Source organism: Tenrec ecaudatus, chromosome 10, assembly GCF_050624435.1.
Source record: "Tenrec ecaudatus isolate mTenEca1 chromosome 10, mTenEca1.hap1, whole genome shotgun sequence".
NCBI lineage: Eukaryota > Metazoa > Chordata > Mammalia > Afrosoricida > Tenrecidae > Tenrec > Tenrec ecaudatus.
Genome location: NC_134539.1, coordinates 44,865,141 through 44,870,031, shown reverse-complemented (window position 1 = coordinate 44,870,031; position 4,891 = coordinate 44,865,141).

Genomic DNA, 4,891 nt, shown 5'->3' with positions numbered 1-4,891 from the left:
AGGCAACCCTCGCTGAAGCTACACAGCACCAAAGATCAAGCCTCGGGCTCCCTACAACCATCGCCGGCAAGCAGCGTTTCTCGTGTATCAGCTGTTTTAGCTTCACCATCCTCTCTGCTGGGTGTAAGTATGGTCTATTGTGTCTTGGCAGTTTTTCTATTCCCTAGGCATTCCTGGGATGTCTGCAAATACCAACAAGAAAACAAGCAGTGACCTTCATGTCTCAGTGGTCTTAAGTAGCAAGCAATCCTATTGCGGCGTGACCCTGAGCGCCTGCTGTTTGTTGTCAGATGCCATTGAATTGCTTCCGACTCGTGGCAACCTTGTGGACAAGTATAAAAGAAGGAAGCGTGACCTAGTCCTGTGCCTGCCTTACAAATATTGTGTTGGTGCAGCCCTTTCTTGCAGGCACGGTGTCGATCCATTTCATTGAGGGCCTTCCTCTCTTTTGCTGACCTGCTGGTCTACCAAACTCGAGACGCAGAAACTGGTCACTCCGGGGAGCATATTTGTGTGACTGGGTTATCAAGGATAGCAAAGGAGAACCAAAAAAAAGGTATAAATTTTGTGTCTATGGAAAACATGAATTTAGAAGCCCGGGGTAACATCAATTTTTCAATAAAACTCAAATGGATGTTCCCCACCACCCACAAAAAGAAAGAAATGGCTTACACAGTTGTAGAAGTACGTCTGTTCTATTCCAGTGTGTAGGTCAGATATAAGGCGGAGGCTTCTCTGCATAGAAGGCGGAGGAGGCTTCTCTGCATAGAAGGCGGAGGAGGCTTCTCTGGAGTCGTGTAACTGTGGAAACTGATGAACAGGAAGCAAGATGATAAAGCAGGAAGGCTACCACCAGCTGGTAGATACAGAAGTTAATGAATCCGAGGGCAGTCACAAGAATCTGAGGTTGGCAGCCTGCTGATGGCTGCCAGGATTGGCAGGCAATGTCACAGAAGATGGCCAATCCAGATGCAGGACCCAGCTCTAATAGGATGTGAAATAGAATGTGAGAAGAACTCAGCTCTGCGCTGCATCTCTCTCTTATGCAAAAGGCCACACCCCCAAAGAGGTTGATAAATTGGGTTGAAACCCTACCTCCCCCCAGGAGTGTCTAGTTGGCATTAACTATAATCATCTCCATATCCCCAGTCAGCAAGATTTTGTTTCCTCATTCTCCTAAAAAGCCGGAAGTGTAAAGAGGGATATCATTGCTGCTGTCAGATGGATCTTGAATGAAAGCAGAGAATACCAGAAAGATGTTGACCTGTGTTTACTGACTGTGCAAAGGCATCTGGCTGTGTGAATTGTAACAAATGATGGATTATATCACAAGGAATGAAAATTCTGGAACACTGAACTGTTCTCATGTGGAACTTGGGGCAATCATTCAAACAAAGCAAGGGGAGAGTACATGACCAGGATTTAAAATGATTTAAAAAAAAAAAAAGCACACCCCTGACTTATGGAACACAAATGTCAAGTTCAGTGTGTGGTTCTTAGTAGGGCAGCAAAATGGAAGACTGTCCAAAAATTTTCACAGAATTTAAAGTTAAAGCCAGAGGGAGTCAGGCTAGAATCTTGGCTTGAGCCTCCTCTTAACAACGACCCACCCCTTACAGAGGTCAGTTAGAAGAAAGGCGCGGCCATCTACTTCCACCAAAAACCAGCCGTGGGAGCCCTGCAGGACACAGTTCCACTCTGACATCCGGAAGCTGGAGTCCACTGCGCCACAACCGGCTACATGAGCTTGAGTATCGTCACTTGGGAAATTACACAAATTCCAACTGTCTCGTCGACTTGCTGTAAGGGCAGAGAGAGACAACAGCGGGACAAAAGCACCGGGTCCAGGAGACGCACTGTAAGTCATAGCTCTTGAAATGGCCATACTCCATCAGGTTCATGTACCCAGCGGATAGAGTCAGTCAAACTCTGAATTCGTGGTGTGCTCGGAGACAAGCAAGAAGGAAAGGAGAAGGAACACAGATGTGATCGCCCAGCCTGTGGCTGGCCAGTTTCCTTTGGTCCTTCTTGTCAGAGCTGAGAGCCTTGTTTTCACGCCAGCTCTGCCTCATCCCAACTTCTGCTTCATCTCCCAGTGAAGTCAGAGTGCCGGGTTCGCTCAGTCTGTCTATTGACACAGAGAGCCTGTGAGTCACAGATTCAACAGAATGGCTTTGCTGCAGTGTGACTGACTGGAAAACGTTCCCTCATCTGGAAGTCTTCTTTTCTTCCCCCCCCCCCACCCCGCTCCCCTCCCCCCAACAGCAAATGGACACGCTTTATCTTTGCAACATAGAATGCAGCCTTCTCTTTATTTGACATGAATCTTTCCAATGTGCCAGTTGACTCCTGGAGGGCTCACGACCTTCAAGGTTTGCCTAGGAGTTGACATATGTCTCCCTTCCCCCTGCTTCTCCCTTAAAGCTGACTCTTATATCTAAAGCAAACAGTCCCAGCACAATAGTTCGATTGCACTTGAATTAGGTGTTGACTTGACATTTACACACTGGCCATGCTGGGCAGCTCAGTCATTCCAGAGCAGGGGCTCAGCCAGCTAGCATTGTGCTCCACTCGTGCTCAACCGAGTTAGCACAAAACTCCTGAAACAGCTAGACGGTGTCTTGAAGAGTTCCTTAGGCCGCGCGTTTTCACTTTCTGCCTGAATCGGGGCATATCTGGTGAGAGGGGCGTATCAGTATCTTCAGTCTCTCAGGGGGCTTCTTCAAGCATAGCAGACTGCTGATGCTGATACCTCTCTCCCTTCCTTGCCCCCTCCCCACCCCCAAAATTGCTCACTGTTGGTGCACTAGTTAAACATTTGGCTAGTTACCAAAAGGCTGGCAGGTGGAACCCACTAGCCGCTCCCTGGGAGAAGATGTGGCAGCCTGCTTCCTGCTTCCGGAAAGACTTACAGCCACGGGAACCCTACGGGGCAGTGGTTCTCTGTCTTATAGGGCCGCGAGTCAGATTCAACTACAGACGAGTTCATCTTCAAGGCTTTTTTTTTTAATTGAGGGCTTATACAGCTCTTATCACAATCCATCCATCCATTGTGTCAAGCACATTTGTACATATGGTACCATCATCATTTTCAAAACATTTTTCTACGTGAACCCTTGGTATCAGCTCCTCGTTTTTTTAAATCTTTAATTCTTCTGTGTCCTTCTTTAGATGAAAAATTGAGCACTACTTAAAAGGAAAACAAAAGCGAAACCAGATGTCCCTGAGTGGATGGTGCCCACGATGACCCCGTGTGTGTCCGAGTCCACCTCAAGTTTCCAGTGGCTGATTATTCAGAAGCAGATGAACGGGCTTGTCTTCTGAAACATCTCTGCGTGAACTCCAACCTCAAACCTCTCAGTTACCAGACCAGGGTGCTTTGCATTAGACCCAGGCTCCATAGTAATAGCAACCTCCCAGCATTTTTAGGGCATAGCCCTAGACAAAGCCTCCGGGACAGGTTTAGACTCTGAGAAGGTGCTGTGAAAGTGTTGTTTCTCGTCCTGTCCTGGACCCCACGCTTCTGGTTTCAGAAAGGAAGAGGACTTGTAGATGTGCCAGTTAGTGGGACCCCAGCTGCTCGGTGGCCATGCAGTTTGATGCAAGACAAGAGGCTTGGATTTGGTGCAAATCAGGACTCAGATGCGCCTGTCCCAATTCCCTCAACGTGTAGCATCGGCACGCTGACCCCACGCTCCAAGTCTCTCCCCCCCTGGGTGAAGCAGTGAGCGTCTTCAATTACATTCCATCATGGTGCGACTTTAGCATCTTCCAAGCCGGGAGAAATCTAAACGAACTGCCAACGTGTTTAGCTCCAAAGCTGATTTTTGTTTGTTTTCCAAAGCTGATGTTAAAGATGGAGAAAAACTGAAATTTCACCACACACGTTCTGAAGCCTCCCTGTTTGAGAAGCCAGTAGGTAAAAGAAGTGTTGGGCATGTCCACTGATGGTGTTTGTTCTGGCTGTTACCGTGACTTTGATGAAAATGGACAAAGCCAATTCACTTTTCACGCGGGCATGTATCCCTGTTTTGTGACATTATTTGTAAGCCCTCCATGTAAGAACAGCCTGCCCTCTTCTGCACCCGGTTCCTCCTTCCCATCCTCTCCCTGCCTGCCCCTCCCTGCCTTATAAGCTTTGTTTTGGGCAAACACTAATCTTTGGGGGTCATTGTTCTGAGGAGCATGGTCCACATTCCAGGTCAGGCCATCATTGGACTGACAGGCGATCCTCCAGGGGAGGTCTGGAGTCATTTTTGAGGAGCAATTTGAGAATGAGCATAAAAAGGGAAGCACATGACTGACTCCTCATTGACCCACTTCTATACGTCCTGCCTCAGGAAAAACACACTACTATACGTCCTGCCTCAGAAAAAACACACTTCTATATGTTCTGGCTCAGGAAAAACACACTTCTATACGTTCTGCCTCAGGAAAAACACACTTCTATACGTCCTGCCTCAGAAAAAACACACTTCTATACGTTCTGCCTCAGGAAAAACACACTTCTATGCGTTCTGCCTCAGGAAAAACACACTTCTATATGTCCTGCCTCAGAAAAAACACACTTCTATACGTCTTGCCTCAGGAAAAACACACTTCTACACATCCTGCCTCAGGAAAAACACACTTCTATACATTCTGCCTCAGGAAAAACACACTTCTATACGTTCTGCCTCAGGAAAAACACACTTCTATACGTTCTGCCTCAGGAAAAACACACTTCTATATGTTCTGCCTCAGGAAAAACACACTTCTATACGTTCTGCCTCAGGAAAAACACACTTCTATATGTTCTGCCTCAGGAAAAACACACTTCTATACGTTCTGCCTCGGGAAAAACACACTTCTATACGTTCTGCCTCAGGAAAAACACACTTCTATACGTTCT